Raw genomic sequence first — 23,117 nt, 5'->3', positions numbered from 1 at the left:
TTGTAGTTGATCATTTACTATAAAATGAAAGGCTTCACCATGATATTCAGTTGCTATAGAATTAGAATCTTCAGCTTTTGAAAATACCTCAGTGTTTTTCCAGGATTTATTTTCCATAAGATAATGATTATCAACTAAATAATTGGTTTTACCTTAGCACTTATCTAACAGCAGGGGATAGCTATTCTGTGACATTTTATTTTACTGTCATTATCGCTGAGAAAATAATGATCAGCTTTTTAAAAATTTTCATAATTGCCTAGAACAGAATCTATTGGTCTGTTTAAATCACTACCCCAAATCAACTTAAATTACACAAACACAAACCTGATATTTTTATGGTAGCATTAGAAACACTGAAGCTTTCACTGGGTGGGTATCTACTGAATTCTCAGAAGCTGTGATAAACTTGAAATGAATGTTTACAAATTAACCATGATCTTTGCACTCTGGTCCTATGACCTTGCTTAATATCTCTGGGCTACAGATTCAGAAAACATTCTGTAGAATTATTGAGGAAAGTATCTAATTTGGAGCTGGAGACAAATAATATGCTTACACTTTGTTTACTTAACCTAAACCTAAATGTGTATGGCCTAGCTCAATTATTTGGGATCTGAATGATATGAAGAAAAAATATGACATAAAGCCATTAGAATATGGGCTTCAGATTCAGGCATTCCATGATCTGCCATCATTTTGTTGTGTCATCAGGCTCTTATAACCAACAGGTATCTCATGTACCTTATCAGTAAAATGTGGGTAATAATATCCATCTCTTAAGGTATGCTCTGCATATTAATGCAGGTAGCATAATAGGTTGTGTACTTTAGTACCTGCTACACAGTAAATACTAAAATGTCAACAAATAAATTATACTATTGACAAAAAATAGTGTAATATCTGGTATAAATTATACTGCGGATATGCCTCTGGACTGCTTCAAGTTTCTCCTAGAAGTGTCTAGAAAATTCTATTGTTTGTTCTCTATAAAAAAATCATCCTTCTCTTCATTCAGCTAGGTTAATAGCAATAATAGTAGTGCTATTATTATTGATATATAATTGTTAATAAAAATTAAAATATTAAACAAAAGTCAAATTTGGTTATCATCTTTCATCCCTCTTTTGCAGATGAGTTCTGCCACAGATATTATTTTTCACCTACATATGGATGGAAAAACAAATAGTCTATAACTGGAAAAGATGTCTTTTATTTCACCTTTACAATTTAAGCTAATATTTACAGCAAGTACAGACTAGAAATACAATATTTCTGAGTACTAGCATCGACTGCTAATTGAACCCTTGTTTAACATCTATTTAGTTCTCATAAGGCACTCAAAGATCTGTTTCAGCCAACCCCCCACTAGGAATTTGCATAGTAATAAAGCTGCTAAATGTTTCTGAAGGAAAAAATATACAGTATGACCATAGTGTTATGCAAATTTTGTTTTTACAGCCATTTAGTTTTGCCATAACACCTTATGCCATTTCACAAGCAGTGCGTTGAGCCATGTCAGTGCTGACAACGGCAGACAGGAAGGGGACTCCAGATCCTGCAGCTTCAGCCTTAATGTATGGTTGCCTTAGGGGCGTTCTACCTATTAATTTAACATTCTAAAACTAATTATGTATGTCAGGGTGACCTCTCTGTAATCTACATTCATCACAGAGTCCGAGCCGTCTGTCTCTATTGTTCCCATAATAAAATAGCTGTTGATAGACTTATATAATTGACTGTGTCGGAAGTGAACTCACCCTACACTGCTACATGCAAATGGTGTATAGTCCCAATGGAATAAAGATAAGCAAAAAAGTAATCCAACTATCTTCAGTAATTAACTTTGGAGGTTTCATAACAACAGTAGAAAATATATTTCCCATTGGCCTAAAAATGAAATTAGGGAGTACATGGGAGTCACATGTATAGTAATTAAAAAAAGTTTTATTGGCGAAAAGTTGAATGAAAGAAATGCACCCTGAGTTTATGTAATACTTATAACACTTCCTGCTTCTTGGGCTAGCATACTTAGCACACTTTAATAGGAGATAAATTAAAACTAAAATTTTTCTATGTCGTTCTGAGTGTCCATTTCTTCAGCATATATCAAAATCTATAATAAGTATCCCCTTTCTAAAATATCTATGTTATCTTTTCATTTATCCTGGTGATGTCATGAAAAAAACAGCTTTAAAGATTAATTTGTTGGTTTTAGTAAACCTATTTTGGAGATGAATAATTTCCCTTTTGTTTAAAAGGACTCTCCTGATAATAGCAACACTTTTGTAGAAGCTGTCAACCATAAATACTGACTAAATGGCATTTCATGTGGAATATTATACCAAGTTTGGAGGAGATTCTTGAATGAGAGAAAAGGCAAGCCATAGAGTTTATAATAAGTAACCCAGACTGTTTCCAAAGGCAGTGGAAGCACTTCCAGTCACATTGTCCCTGGGGTTCTCTCCTGTTCTTACTGAAAAAAAATTATTTAGAACTTAATCTCTTTCCAGCTTTATGGTAGGTCTAGAAGGAAACAACAGAAACATCAAACATGGTCTTTGTCCTCAGAGATACCACTAAGGAGCTGGAGCAAGGTAATGTTTAGAAATGGACCCTCTGGGGTTTGATACAGGCCTTGGCATTCCAAGATTGTCTGGCTTTGGGCTAGCTGTTTAAAATACCATACCTAAATTTCCTCATCTATAAACTGAACTTACATAGAATTATAGAATCTACCACAAAGAGTTGTTGCAAAAAGCACATTTAGCAAAGTAAATGTAGATTGCAGGGCTCATAAGAAGCACTTAAACAAGGTTTGCTGTTATTTCCTTTAGTGTGAGATATGTAAATATCTTGAGAATAATACAAAAAATAAATATAAATAAATGCTTAGTTATATGGCATTAAGAAAAATCGAACAGGGGCGCCTGGGTGGCTCAGTGGGTTGGGCCGCTGCCTTCGGCTCAGGTCATGATCTCGGGGTCCTGGGATCGAGTCCCGCATCGGGCTCTCTGCTCAGCGGGGAGCCTGCTTCCCTTCCTCTCTCTTTGCCTGCCTCTCTGCCTGCTTGTGATCTCTGTCTGTCAAATAAATAAATAAAATCTTAAAAAAAAAAAGAAAAATCGAACAATAGTCTAGAGAATAAAGTCAGAGAAGTATCAATTTAAGTCCTACTTCTACCTCTGCGAACACAGTTACTGAAGCTTTATGAAGCTTTATTTTTTCATAACTAAAATTTGAATAATAATATACTTGTTTTACAGGTCTGTATAAGAATAAAACGAAATAATGTTTATGTCAAGTTCCTGGCATAGTGTCTGGAATTCATGAAAAGTATGAAATTCAGTAAAACTCATCAAATTTTTTAGGTTCTGTTTTGCTCTTTAAGTAATATTACCATTGGGCAACAAAAGAGGTTTAAAAGGAAGGAAGGAAGGGCCAAAATTATGGATTCATGGATGCTGTTTTCATTTCCTATGGCTGTTGAAACAAGGTACCACAAATAGGTGGCTTAGAACGGACAAGTATTGTTTCTCACAGTACTATCTCAGAGTTATAGAGGCCAGAAATATGAAATCAAGGGGTTAGTAGGCCCATGTTCCCTCTGGAAGCACTAGGAAAGGATCTTTTCCAGACGTCTCTCCTCGCTTCTAGTAGTTCTTTGGCTTTTGGCAGCACGACTCCAGTCTTTCCCTGAGGTTCTCCCTATGTGAATTCTTTTTTGTAGGACATCAGTCATACTGGATAAGGAGCTCACTCCAATCCACTATGACCTCATCTTAACTATTTAAACCTGCAATGGCTCTATTTCCAAATTATGTCACATTTTGAGGTACTTAGAGGTAGAGATTCAACAAATAAATTTTGGAAGTAAGGATACAATCCACATCAGGTGGTAGAAGACTCTAAATAATCCTGGAAAGATATGAGTAAGAAATTAATAGAACATTCTAGATCAGGGAATGTCAAAAGCAAAAAATAGAAGAGTAAGTTAACAGAGTATTCGAGGCATATAATGAAATAAAAGGGTTTGTATTTCAAGTGATGGGACCTAAGAATAAGGAGATGGTAGTAGGCCAGATCTGTGGTCATATAATACACAATGACAAGTACAGTTAAGTCAGCAATTCATAAGAGCAGACACTGGTTATACCAACACAGCCAGGTTGAAATCAGCCCGAGAGTCAATTCAGAAAATGTGACAGTCTAGTTAAGAAATTTAAATGCAATGTATAGGCATAAAATTCTGAGTCTAAAGTGGTATGTTCATTGCCTAAGGTATATACTTTCAATACCAAGTAATTATTATTAGCTATATATGAAAAAGGTAATCATGATTTGAAAATAGAATGAGAAGCTGTATGAGTATGGATTAGTAGACATTAGAATATCAACTCCTCTTTCATCCAGAAGAGTACAGAAGGACTTCTTGGAGAAATAACTGATTCTAAAGCTAAGAAAAGGAATATACAAGATAAGCCTGAAGCATCTTGTAATATCCTAAAGTAAGGAAATGCTCAAAAAACAAATGATTAGCATCATGTCAAAGGGACACAAGAACAAACTGGAAAACTCTCCCAGTAGCTAAAGCTGGGACAAATTGAGCAATAAAATCAATAAAGTAGTATTAGATTATAAGGCACAAAGCTTTATATACAAATTATACAAGAAATAGAAAACATAAATAAATATCTATGAATGCACACAACTATAAATCAATGACTAACTGAATGAATGGAGGATAAATACAAATTTCCATGTAGAAGAAATCTGCTACTATCCCAATGAGATAGAGCTTAATTCTTCACTCCTTGAGTATGAGCTGCATTTAGTAAGATGCTTCCAAAGAGGAGGATATGGAAAGAAGGGAAAGAAATGGTTTTATAGTGGAGAAACCTGGCAGGCACCAACTTGGCCAGGGAATCAAAATTAACATCATAAATGATGTCATATCAATGGTATGTATTATGTGTTGAGAATTTATTAAGCAAAACAGTCGTGACAGAGGGTTTATGCAACAACCTTGATGTTATCTCTGACTCTTTAATTTCTTTTATTTCCCACATCCAATCATTTAAGGAATCCTGTTGTATTTACCTTCAAAATATGTCAGAAACTACAAATTATCATTACCTGCACCACTACCACTGTGCTGCATGCATACATTATGTAATAGCCTTTAAATGGCCACTCTGCTTTCACCCATGACCCCTACCATTTATGTCTACTAGCAGCCAAAGTGATATTCCTAAATTTGTAAGATAGATCTTGTCATCCCTGCACTCAGAAGATTCTAGGGCTTCCTATCTCCCATACAATAAAAGCCAGAATCCTTACCAAAGACCTGCATGATTTGTTATCACTTTGAATTTATTTCCTTCTATCTTTCCTGTCACTCTGAGCCAGCCATCTTGCCCTCTTGCTGCACAAGGGAAACTACACCCTCAAGAACTTAACACAAACTCTTTCTACTGTTTGTATTCTTTCTCCTTCAGATATCCATATGCCTCTTTCATCTTTTCCAAGTATTAGCTCAAACATTACCTACTCAGAGACTTCCCATGAACACCAGGGTTGACATACTGAGGGTGATCAGGCCCCTTCCTTTGAGGTTGGGTGGAACCTATGATCAACTTTCAACTAATAGAACATGGCAAACAATATGGGCTATTTCTCTGTTATTGTTATATTGAATGGTAAAGATAAAGATATTTTGCTGATGTAATTAAGTTTCCTCATCAGTTGACTTGGAGGTAGTCAAAATGGGAATTTTACTGGGTTGACCTGACCTTAAGCCAGATTTTTAAAAAAGGCCTAAACCTTCTCTAAAGTCAGAGATTAAAAGCAGTAGAGACTCTCTGAATCTTTCCATTGCTGGCTTCAAAGAAGCAAGTTGCAGTGAAATCAACAGCTACAAGGAAATCAGTTAAAGATTTTTACCTAGTTAAGCCTTAAATGAGACTGAAGCCCAGCCAACAATTTGATTTCATCCTTGTGAGAATCTGAGCAGAGGACCCTTCCGAAGCATGCATGGAATCCTGTGCATTAATAAACTGGGGTTGTTTTAAGCCAATATATTTGTTGCAAGGTGTTACACAGTGGTAAGAAATCACAGTATTTAACAATGTCATGTCCCTGATATCTCTGCCATATTCCCCTGCTTTATTTCTCTCCTTAACTCTTACTACCATCTGATGCTCTATATTTTGTACTTATTCTGTTTATCAACTATCTTCTCTCATTAAAATGTAAGTTCTATGCAAACAGAGATTTCTATTTTTTCAATGCTACAAACACAGTGCCTAGAAAAATTCCTTCACATAGTGAATTAATAAATATTTGTTGAGTGTATAAATGGATAGATGGATGATATTTATTATTTAATTGAGACAGAAATTGCCAACATGGCCACAAATCATATATTTTGACAGATCACTTTTATTACTCAGGTTACTGTTCAAGCCTTGTTAACATGTATTTCTGAAATCCTTGGGAGTTATGGAACAAACTGGTATAGACACAAAAAAAAGTATCTTAAAATGTCTTATTCAGTGTTTGGTGTCTTAAGATAGTACAAAGCATCCTTCTGTTTTTACCTTCACATAAAATTTAAAATGCCTTGAAGTGATTCTGGAGGACTGGAATGGTAAGCTATGTAGATCACTCTGTAAGACAGATCTCAAAGTACCTGGAGAAGAAGACATATTTTAGGGAATTACCTGTACACTGAGCCCAGAGCATAAGGGAAGAAAGAGTCATGCTGTCTCAATGGGCAACTCTGTCAAGAATCTGAACCAGTAAGATTTGGTACCAAAAATGGACTCAACTATTTACTAATTATGTGACATAGTGAAGCTTCAAAAATTCTCCGAAGGAGTTTAATATCTACTCATAACATTGTTATAGGCTTTTCCCAAAGATCAATAAAGGCAGTACATGAATACAGCATAGAGTCAACATGGTCTGATGGTTTGGGGCTTTTGGCTCTGTAGTGAGGATGCTAAGATCCAACTTTCTACTCTTAACTTACTAGTAGTGTAATATTGAGAACATTACTTATTCTCTTTGTACCTGATTTTTCTCATCTAAAATTAAGAATTGTTTTTATCACACAGAGTTGTGAAGATTAAATGAGGTAATGCATGTAAAACACCAAGGCAGTTTCTAGCATATAATAAATGTTCAGTAGATGTATTTCTTTTCTTTTGATTCATTTTACAAATGAAAATGCTTTATGAAAGAAAATACTTTATTAATGAAAAACATTATTATTTAAGACATTTATTGATTCTTATTTTAGTCTAGAATATAATGTGTGATATAATACAATCAGTCACACCCTAAGATTAGAAAATATTCCCCCCAAATACTATTTTCTTTAAGTACAAAAATGCATTTAGAATGTGTTTCAAAGAAAGAGTTTCCATTTAAATTTAATGTGATGCAGCCACATGTTTTCTTGCTGGCAATATCTTATTTCATTTTTAGCTTTCACCTAATTCCTCATACTTTATTTTGAGGAGTCATTACTATGCAAATACATATGCACTATATTCAAGTACATGCTTTGAGGATTATATTACATTATATCATTTCACAATTAAACAGCTTGCATCCAGTTTTCTCAAATTACAACTGTTTTATATAAGTTGGTACAAGTTACTAAGTCCAATCAATAACCGAGATCTTCCCTTTGAACCAGGATAACACAGAAATGATCCTCTGCATGTATTAATGAAAATTTAATTGCATTATGAAAAAGATGTATTTTGGCTGTAGACTTATACAAAAATACAATCTAAGATCTAACGAAAAACATCTATATTTATAAAATTAGTTTATTATGATTGATCTGATTTTTCAGTTTTTAAATTAACTAAAATTCTCATTTCTCTTCTTCAACCTGGGTATTGTTTGTGTGCCATCTCTATTATTGGATGATATCCCCAGTTGTGTATAATAAAAAGAAGTGAAAAGAAATAATGTTAAAAGCCATTTTATTTCTTATCTTCATTAGGATTAATAAAACATTGGAGGGGAAAGAACTAAAAAATTGTTTTAAAGACTCTTAACTACTGATTTCATCTTTCATCACTTTTAAAAAGGTGTTGGGAAAAGAGGGTTATTCAACCACTCATTCTGAGGCAAAAATAAGGTTTCTTTGCCTTTGTTTACAAGATTTCCAATAGTAAACACCAATACACTGAGATTTCTCAGACAGTTCCAAGTTATTAGAATAGAATGGAACAGAATTCTTGAAATCAAAGTATTTAAGACATATGGTCTTTTTAGCTAAACAGAATTTAAGTCTTGTGAATCACTTTCAAACTGAGAATTTTATTGGCAACATATTTAAAATAACTAAATAGTCCTGTGGTGATTCTGTTCAATCTGACCAGTATGAAGAAATATCTGTATATATTTAAAATATTTAAAAGATCCTACTGTGCGGACTTTTATTGTCTCCTTTTACCCAGCACTGACAAGAGCATCAGGTACATACTGAGTGCCTACAAAATATTTAATTTATTGAATGAATGAATAGACTACAGCCAAGTAAACATGACTTACTTTCTATCATGAGGAAGTGACTCCTTTGGAAGTTTGGGCTGGGTCTGCAGTACACAACCAGACCTTACATTTTGTGTTAGAAATGTATGCCTCATCTCAGCTAGTAGTGATAAGACCATCTTTTAGTCCTTATGAAGATTATTAGGAGTTTTAATTTTTTTTTAATTTAACCCAGTAAAAAGTTATATACCAGGGAACATATAAATCTCTATAAAACTAACAGAAATGACACTATCATTTAATTGTTTCCTTTTTTTTTTTTTGCTTAGTATACGCTCTAGCTCCATCCATGTTGTTGCAAATGGCAAGATTTCATTCTTTTTGAGGGCTGAGTAATATTCCATTGCATATATCTACCAAATCTTATTCAACCATTCATCAGTCAATAGATATTTGGGCTCTTTCCATAATTTGGCTATTGTAGAATAATGATGCTATAAACACTAAGGCACATGTTTCCCTACAAATTAGTATTCCTGTATTCTTTGGGTAAATACATACTAGTACAATTGCTGGATCATGGGATAGTTCTATTTTAAATTTTTTGTGGAACCCAAATACCATATTATTTCATTCATATGTGGAATTTAAGAAATAAAGCAATCATAGGGAATAGAAGAGAGAGAGAGAGAGAGAGGCAAACCAAGAAAGAGACTCTTAACTACAGAGATATAAGTGATGGCTACTAGATGGGAGGTAGGTGGGGGATGGCTAAAATAGGTGATGGGGATTAAGGAGTGCACTTGTGATGAGCACTGGGTATTGAATCACTATGTTGTACACTTAAAACTAATACTACATTGTATGTTAACTAACTGGAATTTAAATTAAAAAATGTATGTTTCCTCTTTTTGAGCTTACTTTCCTAGGTACACATACAGTACAACTGCTACTTCTACTACTATACTTTAGTTATCTTTTGCTATAAGTAGCGAGCCAATTAATTCTACCATTAGTCAGATTTCATGTTCAAGTTTAATTTGGAGGATATTTATATATCATATAAATCAGAACCATTTAAGTAATTGTAAATAACCTGGTAATCTTACCTGTGCCAAACTTTGCACATAAACATCTCATAAACACATGTTTATATATGCATGGAATATTAAAACTTAAGGAAGTTGTTATGTGCTGAAATGTGTCCCCTTTCCTCAGATTGTTATGTTGAAATCCTAACCCCTAGTACTTCCTAATATGAACATATCTAGACACGCATCTTTGAAGAGGTCCTTAAATGAAAATGAAGTCATTAGGGTAGGCCTTAATCTGCCTAGCACTCTTATAAGAAGAGGAAATTTGGACACAGAGACATATACAGGGGGAAGACTAAGTGATGACATGGAGAAAAGATGGCCATCTATAAGCCAAGGAGACAGTCCTGGAATGGATCTATCCCTCATGGCCCTCAGAAAGAACCAACAACGCTGACATTTTGATCTTGAACTTCTAGCCTCCGGACTTGTGAGAAAACAAATTTCTGTTGTATAAGTCACCAGTCTGTAGTATTTTGTTACATACAGCCCTAGCAAACTAAAAGAGTGATTATTGTTTTTATGACTCAAGTGTTTAAATTTTTCATTTGCTTACAGTGTTTTCTTTTCTTTCTTTTTTTTCTTACAGTGTTTTCTATCTCTTCAGTAGTTTATAATGTATACCAAATGACTGAGGACAACAGTCCCAGGTTATAGGAGAATGCTTATTGTTAGTTGCAGTGTGTGGAATTCTCCTTTCTATATGACTTCTGCTCAGCTTCTGGCAGATCTATGCAAAGTTAATGTGATGGCAATGGCTTGTCTATACAGTAAGTGACATTATCAAGCAGTCAATAAAATGGCCCAGTTTTTCATAATGTAATACAAATTTTGGAATATAAGAACATTCTTAATACAATAGGAGAAACCGTAAGTACATATAATAGCTTTGCTTTATTAACAGCCTTATTCATGTTAGCAATTTTGATCTAATTTAAGTGATGTTCCCATTATAGTGGCAAATTGTGTTTTCATTAATAGAGTGAGAAAGCCATTAATATGAAAATTGCTCATTCAGAATCACATTAGTGAAGTGCTTATCCTATTATCATTAAACTGATTCTAACCTAGGTGCTAAGCAATCTGAGTTGAAGAATCTTATAGCAAAGGAGGCTTCATAATTCTTTAGCAGGATCTCATTGGCTTTCTTATGTTTCTTGACACCTTTTACTGCATTTTTTAGAAGTTATATAAATATCACCAGTATTGTTTATTCCTGAATCTTATCCTTTAAATTTTATATAATGACGCATACATCTATAACTTCACATTTGGATCTCCTAAAAACCCTCAGTATACCTTCAGAATATTAGTAAGTAGTGTATATGAGTTTGGGTTCTCTGGTTGTAAGCAACAGAATTTAACTCTGCCCTCTTATGCAAAAATATTTATCAAAAGGCTATGAGGAAGTTCACAGTATTAATGTGTATAACAGGCTTAGAAACATAAAATAAGAGATTTTTAGAGGGCTCCAGAAGGGGAATTGGAGAAATGATCATTCTAACAACAATGGTTGGGTCAGCTTGCTCTGTCAGAATGAATGATTGTTTCATTCTTCTTCCTGTTTTTCTATCAAGTCACAGACTTCAAGTTCGGTAGCACACCATCTGACTGACAATCTCCCTTAGGTTCTGTGTCTGGCTACCTAGAGTAAGAGGGAGGAACTTTCCACTTTTGCATCCACCTTGAAGACCACACAAAGTGGAGGAGAAGAAGTTCTCCCCCACTAATAATTATGGTGTTGTTGAAAAGAAAGTGATGGAATTGGTACTCTAAAACTAAAAGACTCCACTACAATTAAAATATACATAAGGAATATTCTACCTCATGGGGAAATCGTGGTCAGCATTATTTCCACAATTACCTGGTTCTCCTAAAGTTTCATCCACTGGAATTATTGTCATGTGATTTTCTCTGGCCATGTGAGCAAAAGTAATGTGTGTTTCACATCTCCATTACATTTTTAATTACAGTATTCAATTCTCCAATTCTCTTCTTTCTACCACTAAAACTACCAAATCTGGAAGGCAACCTTCCAGATGGTAGAGCCCCTCTTAATAGGATCCCACAATACAGCAGGGGTTTTCTAATAAAGTAGAATATGTAACAAAATCAAGAAACAGAAATTATCCAAGTCACAGAGCTATTGTGGGTTTTGTTATGGCAAGTTATCCTAGAGACCTATGTGGAATGGTAGAAGAAATACAAACATCGTTTAAAAAAAAAAGCCCTGATACTTATCAAATATATATCCCTGAATAATTTTGTTAATTTCTTTGTGTCAATTTCTTCATTTATAAAGTGGAAAAATAGATACCAACAGCATAGGTATGATATTATGATATTGCCTACACCTATGAAATGAGAAGGAAAAAAACTAACATTAAAACACTTGGAAATACTAGTTCTGTAAAGTAAGTGTAGAAAAAATGGTTGTTTAAGGAGACTGGAGTTCAGATTCTAGAGAATTAAAAGAAAAACTAGGGGAGGGAATAACTACAGAATAATAAGAAGAAATGCTATAGAAACAATAAGATAAAGTATGAATATACGTCCAATATGTGACAACTAGGAGATAAACAATGACTTTATCAGCAACAAATAGACTACTTCATATTTGTTTCAAGAGGATATAAGGCACTTCATATTAAAATATTAAGAACTAAGAACACCATTAAACAGGGAAAAGAGAAAATATCTTAGTTGTGGTGGGATATGGGAGGAAAAGTATGCTAAGGAAAGATAGAAAGCTGAAACTATAAATGATTACAAAAATTTCTGAGCACCTTGATGACCATACTAAAGAGGAAACAACAAGTATTAAAAGGAGGCATATAAGTTAAACAAGATACATTTTGTGAAAATATTTTCACAAAGATCTCTACCAAAGGCATGATGAACTAAGTCAAAAGATGGTGACCTCCTAAAACCACTGTTCCCTATATGGTTCTTATGTTCATTATTTTTGAGAAAATTTGCATGCTAAATGGAAATAGCATTGTGTGATAGCATATTAGAGGGGAGTGATAGAATTATATAACTAAGATTGTAATTTCTAGAGAATCTAGAGATTTCTGGAACTAGGTATGCTCCAAACTAAGATGTGCTTTCTTTTTTTATTATTATTATTAACATATAATGTATTATTTGCTTCAGGGATACAGGTCTGTGAATCAGTCTTAAACAATTCACAGCACTCACCATAGTGATTCACATACCCTCCCCAATGTCCACCAACCAGCCACCCTATTCCCTCCCACTCCCCTCCCCTCCATCAACCCTCTATCTGTTTCCTGAGATCAAGAGTCTCTTATGGTTTGTCACTCTCCCTGGTCCCATAAGATGTGCTTTCTTAAAGCTAGTTTTCACTATCTCCTGAATGTATCTTATTTTTGCCAGATACTTATTCTGAAAATGATAAATCAATTTCTCACCTCAACATTAGAATTAAAAATTCAAAAACCTTCAAATTTATAAAACCTTGTACCACCATTGGGTCAAGAGTTTTATTCTGAGTTCTTCCCTGAAAGATAATGATCTGGCAACATCACTTTTTGTAAAACATTTTCTCCATTTTTAAAATGGGAGAAAAATTCTAATCATTTTTGAATAAAAGATAAAGCAGAATTCCTGAATATAAATTGCCAATCTTGAAGAGTATAAACTCAATCATGAAGAATTGCATTAGACCACCTTTACCTTCTCATGTCTCATGTCCATTAAAAGGGAGCAAATTTAAAATACCTTGTGATTTTCCCATAATTTCCTTTAAACAAACAAACTCAAAATTGTTTTTTCCTACATTTCAATACAATTTCTTCTCCTTCCTCCAAAAGGATTTAGCATTGGATTAAAGTCTTCCAGGGATGTGTATGTGTGTGTGTTACATGAGTTAACAGATGATTTATGAGAGTGAAAATGAGATATTGTTACCTTTCACTTTCCAAAAGAGTCTATATGAATTAGGAGAATTATGTCTCCTGTGTATTTATTTCTAACTTAGAATTGAGGTTAGACTAACTTAGAATTGGGACGCCTGGGTGGCTCAGTTGGTTAAGCGGCTGCCTTCAGCTCAGGTCATGATCCCAGAGTCCTGGGATCGAGTCCCACTCCTTGCTCAGCAGGGAGCCTGCGTCTCCCTCTGCCTCTGCCTGCCACTCTGCCTGTGCTCACTCTGACAAATAAATAAATAAAATCTTAAAAAAAAAAAGAATTGAAGTTCTTTCATATTTTTTATCAGTTGTATACAGATTGCATGCTATAGAATCAGGCTGATCCAACAAACCTATTAGACATATACTTGTGTTTTCAATGTAGTCACTCTAAGGAGGCAGGATTTCAACTTGGAAACTTGCCCTGGATCATCCCAGGGTTGGGGCCAATTACTATGGCAAGTCTTGGGCATTTATTGCTGATCACTGCAAGAATGGTCATGCAGACCTTGGGAGCTTGAAATTTTCCCTTTTATTTTAGGAGACAGATGTGTCATCCAAGTCCCAGGAATAATGATGTACATAAACTACAGACCAGGAGCAGCTGTGTTCAGAAAAAGTGAATCCTCATCAGCATCATATCCAGTGCATTCTAGACCATCCATGGGTCATTCTCTCCTTTTTGCTATCTGGATTGCCTCCAAAACTATTTTTAATGTGATTTTCATTGAATTTCAAATCAATGTGCCTACTTGAAGAGAGAACAGAGTTAAAAAAAAAAAAAGATGCATATAATAGGGTTACAAAGTAGAAAGTAAAATAGTCACTGGCTATTGAAATTAGATTTTATTACTATGTTTAATTTTTTCCAGTGGGCTTAAGATGTGGTATTTGTCCTTATTTTGAAATTAAAGTAAAATATTAAAGTGTTGGAAGTAGGGTGGGAAAGCATTGTGCTAGTTAATGTCCAGTTGCCCAAAAAGATGATCTTTTCCTGCGGGCAATCTGTTTATGTCTAATGCATTTCTTTTTTGGCCTATTGCTAGCTCTATTATTATCCCATGATGAATGTTTCTCATCTAGAATTTAACCTGCTATTCCTGAGAATAGGTATTCAAATATCTGCTTATTTCAAGCTTAGGCATTTGTAGGCTTTTTTACTCCTCTGGAATTTTCTTTATAACTTCCTGAAGACTGGGAATTCAGCAGGCCCTGTTCTTTTTGGTCTTAGAACTGATAATTACCAACAGAACTAGTTACTGGAAACAAGTTATGGCTCACAAACTATTAAACTTCAGGGTGAAGTTTCTTTCCAGATTTCTGATAGTGAAGTTTGCCGGTTTATTTTAACTCCTTTGCTATTGTCTACTGAAAAAAGTATATTGTTCCACTACAGAAAATATTATTAGATGGTTTTGCAAAGATACAAGCTGCCTGTCAATTTCTTTGCGTATCTGCTTATTATCTACAGAGACAAAATTGCAAAATGCAATCATACTAACCTTCAGAATTGGAAAATAACTTATTAAAGTGTGGGTGCCTCTATATTTGGGTGCCTGATGACTGAAGCTCTTCTAAGTATGTATTTTCATTTAAAAGACGTACCTTGTCTGTGTGTGGACTAGCTCTGAACTTTCCAATTTATATTATGTTGTTCTCAGGTTCTTCTTACTTTAAACTTTGTCGTGTCTCCTATTGTACTTCCTGTTACATTTTCTGATTTCATATATAGTAATTTATTTTCATTGCCCATATTAGTAACAGAATCAGATCCAGAAGCAAGGATTTGAGAGTAAGAAATTCATTTTTTTTGAATTTGGTAGCAATGGTAGGAAAGTAGGAAATTGAGATTTAGAAGGGAAAGCAACCAAAAAAGGATGAGTTAAGGAAATAATTATTATGTTGTTGACAATTGGGGCTAAAACCAGCTAAACCTGGGACTTCTAGAAATTGAAAAGAACATGCTTCAGAGTTGTGCCACTCCAATGCTGAGCAAGTTGGGGCATTTATCCTCTTGTTTCCTTCCCTCATTGGTTCAGGTTTGCTTCCTGGAGGTCATTAACTCCCTAAACTTTTAAACCTGCCCCATATTTGAGCTAAAAATAACAAATAAAGCCTACAGGTGGAAAGCTGAATTTACTTGTTGAAAGCAAAGATTGTACTTTCAGAGACCATTTCTATAGTTTGTTACTAGGGAAGTTTCTCTGAAGTACTCGCTGAAAGCAGCCATCACTGTGCACTGAAACAGTGAAAATCAACAGAAATGGGTAGAGGCACAGAGAGCTTCACAGTAGTTACCGACACTAGGATTCCCTTTCAACAACTGTGGCTTCTAAGTTTTTGACAATAAAGTATAAACCAACAACCACTGATCTGGCCTGAAGAAACTTAGGATAGTTTACCGATTTTTATTTACAGATATTACAGAGCAGGAACACTGATATTTCCAGTTAGCCCAACAATAGGCATACCAGTGTGGGCAGTGTATTCAGCAATCAGAACATAAAGTGGTGTTCAAACTCTGTAGCCTATTCACACAACTATTTTGAGTGAAAAAAAAATCCTTCTTCCCACATTTCCTGGAGTCTAATAGCTGATATTTTCCTAGTCAACCTGTTAGTGGTTGTGTTGCTCTTTTCTTCCTCACCTATCAGTTATGTTTCTTTTATTTTCAAATATTGGAAGGCACAACTGGAATCACTTAAGCAGTAAGGGAATTTTTTTTATTCACATAATTAAAATGTGCTATGAGAGCTCTAACTCAGGTGTGGTTGTACCCAAGGACTTGGTAGCAATCACAACCTATTTGTCATCCTACATGCTTTGCTCTCTTGTTTCTTGGCTCTCTTCTCAGATTGACTATCCCCTTACAATACCAAAATGGCAACCATGAGCTCCTGACATTATATTCACAACTCTAATTCAGCATAAAAAAAAAATCTTTATTCCCACCGATAGTTAAAATAAAACCCTAAACCTGAGCCTCAGAAATATAAATAGATAATTGCATTGCATTTTTATGCCTGAATCCCTGAACTAAATACTGTCATTGGAAAATAGAATGATATTAGAGTCATGAGCCTCCTTGGAAGTGATTGTCTATGGGCAGATGAGGAGAGATACAGTGTAGTAGAGCCTAGCTCTTCTAGAAGATCATGGATTAAGAGGGGAAGAGAGGTCAGTTTGAGTTGTATTTTCAATCATTTGATTGTCCAGATGAAAATTAAGAGACAATTATGAAAAAAGGTATTATGGGTTCTAACTAGTATGGTAAGTGTCAATCTCTACAGTATAACATATCTTCCATATATCCTACTACTGGCTTTGACTATATTTCTACTTCCCCTTTCCTACCTCTATTGACACTTTTAAATAGCTCTAACGAAATCAGTGCTATCCACCCCAGCATCCCATGGAAGAACAGCATTAGCTTCTCACCCCTCTTTATGCCCAATCTAGACCTGGTCCCCAAAGGTAAATCTCTCAGGAGGTTCCGTAGCCCACAAATGGGATTTGTACACTTCCCAAACTGTAACAACCATTTTAAGCTGTTTTAAAATACATCATTGTCAATACATTTTTTTAAAAAACTAAAACTCTATAACTATTAAATTATATTAAACTAAGCACAAGAAGACACCTACCCATATGTGAATTACTTCTACTCTCAGAAAGATGTCTAAGTGCAAAAACTCTTCCTGTACAAAATCTTCCAGTGGGTTTGAAAGTGATAATTATTCTTTTTGTTAATAATCTACATAGTTCTCCAAAAAGGGAATTTTCTGAATGTCTATCAGATATTATGCATATTCCCCAAATCTTCATACTATTTACTTATGATTATTCACTTCATTATTTAATATTTATAAACTTGTCTCAAATCTCTATGCCACAGAATCTGGTAAACTCAGTGTCTCTCACAATATCTTTGGAATTTCTTGGGAGTGATAAGTATTAATTGAATTGAACACCATGTTGCTCTTGGCTCATTTCCTGATCCTGGGTGAATGAATTCTCTTCATTTTGCTTCTCATGAAATCTCTGCTGGACTATGACCCAGTTTCTTTATTTCCTTAAGTACCACTTCGACAACACTGAAGAACTAGCAGACCTATATGTAGGTCAGAAGTTCTTAAACTTTAGCATTATAATCCTCTGGAGAGCTTGCTAAACCCGGTTCCCTGTACCCCATCCCCAGAGCTGATTCAGTAGGTCTCCTGAGAATGGCTTCTGAGAATTTGCTTTTTTTGTTTTTAATTATGTTATGTTTAGTCACCACACAGTACATCGTTAGTTTTTGATGTAGTGTTCCATGAGTCATTGTTTGTGTATAACACCCAGTGCTCCATGCAATCTGTGCCCTCCTTAATACCCATCACTGGGCCAACCCATTCTCCCACCCTCTTCCCTTCTAAAACCCTCAATTTGTTTCTCAGAGTCCATAGTCTCTCATGGTTCATCTCCCATTCTGATTTCCCCCCTCATTTTTCCCTTCCTTCTCCTAATGTCCTCCATGCTATAGAAAATTTGCTTTTGTATCAAGGTCCTGCATAATGCTCAGGCTGCTGGTCAGATCACACTTTGAGAATTTACTTGTTTAGAGTACATAAGGTAGGGTGGTCAGGGGAGGGTTGCATTACTATGAATATAACTTAAAATTGAAAAATAGATTTCCTAATTTAAAAAGTCCCTTAACCATTATCTTCGGGAATTTCTCAGTAGTCCTACTGCAAGTAGAGAATAGGTCTTCTCATCACCTTCTCTTTCTCTTTTCCTCCTTCTCTGGCTACCTCATTCCTTTCTGAAGGATTGCCATGAGAAACTCAAAGCTCCTCCTTTTTTTATTATGTAGAACACATAAGCTATTACTGTCTCTTTACCTTAGACCTAGTCTATCTGGCCAAGCTGATGGGCTATTTATTTTTTCAAACTGCTTTGCCAAAAATTGTTCTTTGCTATTTACATATTTCTGCTACTGGCTCTTAAACTAATAGTTTCACTCTCTCAATGATATTTTATAACAAATTATTATGAACTTTGGTTTTCCATTTCATAAATCTAAGACTTTATATGTATATTTACCTAACTTAGAATCTTTTATTTTCACTGCATGTATCATTTACAACATGGCTATGATTATGATAATAAATATTGACTGGACTAATATATACATTAATTTTTGATGCTATATCCCAGATTAACCTTGGGAAATACAACCTGTATTAAGAGCAAAAGAGGCAGAACACTGAAATAATACTTATTAAGTATCAAGGCTGTCCCAATTGGAAGGCTCTAAATTTTTATAATTCAAATTTTAGGGATGAGTAAGATATTAAAATTATTGCTTTGGCTTTGCTGTTTCCTGGCAGTTGTATTCCTTCCTATATATATATATATATACATATAAAACTACATGTTCAGAGGCAGTTGGGTGGGTCAGTCTCTTAAGCATCCAACGCTTGGTTTTGGCTCAGGTCATAAACTCAGGCTCAGGTTATAACTCAGGGTTGTGAGATTAAGCCCCACATTAGGCTCTGTGCTCAGTGGTGGGTCTGCTTGCGATTTTTCTGCCTCTCCCTCCCCAGCCCACCCCTGCCACTCATGTTCTCTCTCTCTCAAATAAATAAATAAATAAATAAAATCTTTAAATACACGTTCAAATTATTTTTTCTCTTCTATGAAATAATATTACCAATGTTAGCAATTTCTTTGTGATAAAGAGATAAAACATTTTTACCTTTACATGTTCTAAATGGTTTACTATAAAAAAGATACTTAATACCTTTTAATTCAGTGACCTAATTTTTATATATAAAATAAATAAGAAAGTGTTTGTGTCCTGTCAATTCTATACTAAGTAAATGATGCAAAACCAATAATCTTTTAATATCTTTAGAATCTCTGTTTCTGTTTCATTTTTGCAGACTATGGGAAACTAAATAAGCTATTTTCTTTTTCTTTTATAAATTGTAGCAAATTTTGCTGTAAAAGGCTTTAATGAAGGCAAAGCTTACATTGGTTGTGATGTTAGCACTGGGCCTTTTTAAAGAAAATTACTTTTCACAGAGTTTATTATGTTGATTGGAATCAGAAGCATATTAATTGCTGGTAAATAATTATAGTTTTCAAAGATGGAGAAATGTTCTTACAAAAGAAATTGGGCAAAATGTCCATTTCTTTCTTTCTGTTCCATTCCTTCCCTGTACCTAACCAACTCTAATTCTACCCCTGTAGAGTAACCCCTGACTGAGTCAGCTCATTCAGATGTCTGGAAACCATGCTGGCTCCCTTTTTAGTCAACTTTTCCTCAGCAGATGTAGTAATACCACTGGTAGATCTTTGGGGAATTTTCCTTTCTGCTCTTTACCCTCATTACTCCTGCCATCTGGTCCATTTCTGTTTTACTTCCATTCAGCAGATGGGTTCCCATCACCCCTCCCATATTGACCTTAATGAATCTCCCTAGCTCAGCACACCCCTGAGTTTGGACAGGTACAGAGACAGAGAATGGAATAATGCCAAGGTCTTAAACCCATACAGATATGAAAGGAAAGACCTCAGTCCATTTAAAACAAAGAGACTTAATGTTTATACTTCTTCATAAACCAAGATAGTTATTTCTTTTCTTTGGTCTCTATACAATTCACATGAACACAAAACCCTCATTTGTTGCCAAAAGAAGGTCATGTTTTATAGGATCCAAACTTCTGCTCTTCTTTTAGTTGAAACATTGTGGCTTATACCAGTGAAATTTGCCCAGCATTTAACATTTGGGGAATACAAGTGGCTACTTGCACATAATTGGTTAAGTGGCCTGTTACTATTGATGCCTCATACATGCTTAAATATATTACACAAGCTCAATCATGTTCTTTTTCTTACAGGAACATAAAAGATAAATTCCATCCTAAAGTAGATATTAGTTCTGTTAAGAAATATGACTAGGTATGAGGGGCGCCTGGGTGGCTCCGTGAGTTAAAGCCTCTGCCTTCGGCTCGGGTCATGATCCCAGAGTCCTGGGATCCTGGGATCGAGCCCCGCATGGGGCTCTCTGCTCAGCAGGGAGCCTGCTTCCTCCTCTCTCTCTCTGCCTGCCTCCCTGCCTACTTGTGGTCTCTGTCAAATAAATAAATAAAATCTTTAAAAAAAAAAAAAGAAACATGACTAGGTATGAAATAACTATCGTCACTGCAAAGCCATATTTTTTTACTCCTAAATTGTTAAGTATAGACTATGAAATACAGTGGAATTGCAAAGATGAAGACTCAGTTCTGGGAGGAAGAAGGAAAAGTGATAAAAGTGGACAATGAGGGTAGTTTGCCCACTGAAGTGAAAACAGTATACATCTGTCTGAATCCCAAATTCCATTTAAATGTTTTTCTACATATAATGATCTAAGATTAAAGTTTCAAAAAGTATTCTACATTCAAACCTGCTGAGAAGACAAGAATTAGATTGGGCAGTAATTGAAAAAGTTAAGATTATACTTCAGTGCCTAAGTCTACCTTCATAAGAAAATCTTCTTGTAAAAAGGGATTCTGTATCCCTATATTATTTTGCACAATTGTACAATTGTACAATTATGCACAATTGATCTGTGCAGTTTGTGGGATAGAGCAATGAAGAAATGAATACTATAAAAATACATGCAAACTTATGTGGAATAACATGTTATGAAATTCTTGCTGACCCTTGAGGACCTTCACTAGCAGGGTGGACACAAAAGATTTGGAGTACACAAGTGATAGTGTTAGGACTCTGTATCCTGCATGGTGAATATTTCCTTATCCATACTCTTTGGCTCCACTGACTCTGGGGCCAAGTGTACTTCTTATGAAAACTTTTAAGTGAAATTACCTAGAACCCAAGGGAATACCCCAAGGTAAAGAAGCACTAAAAGGTAATGAACTTTGGGGTCAAAATAGAACTACCGCATCATCTTACTGAAAGGAAATAGTTTATAGTAAATAAATGTATATAATGAGGTTATTCAAATATAGAGCTAACAATTTGATTAGAAATAATCAACAAAAGTTTTATTATGAATAAACTTTATGTGCAATTCTTAAGTTCATACAATTTTTCAGATTAGTGTAGTTTCTCAAAAAATGATATGACTGGCATGTATATTAACCTGTCAGAATGCACTTGCATGTTTTTATATATTATGAAAAATCGGTAACTCTGAGTTAAGCATTTTGGAATAACCTGCCCTTTTTTTTTTTCTTTCACATGAATCTAATTATCATATAAATTTAGACCTAAGTACATAGTGCTGAGAAACACTGAATCATTGAATTACAGGGTAAGAGGTATCTGAAACCTCATTATGTCCAACAACATTTTATTATCTCCAGAGTAAGTGTACAAATATCAAATAGAAAACTCTGTCATCTTTTAAAGGTGATGATATGCAGAGAAAACCTGGAAGTTCAAAACCTGGAAGAAACCAAGATTCACCTATTCACAACATGTTAATTATAGAGGTAATACCAAATAAAAAAATAAATTGCATATTTACTACTATAATTACTAAACTAGTTGTTTTCCATGATAAAACTGTGTGTATATTGATTTGGAAATCATAAAAAACTGAAATATCTGAGAGACTACGGGGATACGAACTGAAGCTGGAGTGACTACAGATTAGACACTTAGATTTGGGCAACAATGATTTGGGGATCAGAATATATTGGATATTTAGGGAATATTTTATGAAAGAAAAGAGGACCCATATGTAGTTCTTAGAAAAAATCTGGGCAACCAAGGAAGTCAAGTCAGTGATAAAGGAGAAGGCCTTTATCGACTAGTTTTAAAGAAAAAATTGTCCCACAGAATGTTCACAGGCCACATGAATAAGAGAATAAGAACATCAGGGAGAGTGAGTGTGTGTGTGAAGCTGAGAGAAAAGATCCAATTAAAAGAGCAAACTTGAGCTCAAAGCCAGAAGGATTACGAATGGTAGAAAAGTGTCTCTGGACCTGGCATACGATGGAATCCGAGCTCAGAAAGGGAGGTTTAGATTTAGACACCTAAAAGAGGAGATGAGGATTTTTCTGAGACTTGAAAGAGAGATGAACGGGTGGGTATAAACAAAACACTGATGAGGACAAACATAAAAGCTGAAGCTCATGAACTCAGCCTCTCCAGGCACATAGTAGTGCGACCGCCTGTTGAGAAGAGCAAGTAGATATTAGAACCTAGAAGAGAAGAGAAAAAGTCTGAAACAACTTAGGTTGGGTACATACTGAGGAGCCAGCAGGAGGTAAATAAAAGGACTGATTAGCAGCAACAAGAAACAAGTTGTAGTTGGATTATCATACTTCATTGGATAGAGTAAGAACACTGGTTTTATATTTTAAAAAAACTTTGACTTGTGTCCTTGTGTCCTAATAATTTGGCCAAACTGCTTTGTGGTGGTTACTGATATTAAAGTAAGATACGGACCATGTTCAAGTCACAGTCTTGAACTAATTGCTAATTCAACAATGAATGAATTAGCAGAAAAATGTGTGTTTATTATTAACATTTACTAGGCAAAAAAAAAAAAAAAATCTAAAACTCTCTTGATTATCTT

The sequence above is a fragment of the Lutra lutra genome, chromosome 5, assembly GCF_902655055.1.
Source record: "Lutra lutra chromosome 5, mLutLut1.2, whole genome shotgun sequence".
Classification (NCBI taxonomy): domain Eukaryota; kingdom Metazoa; phylum Chordata; class Mammalia; order Carnivora; family Mustelidae; genus Lutra; species Lutra lutra.
Note: the sequence above shows the minus strand (reverse complement) of the source record.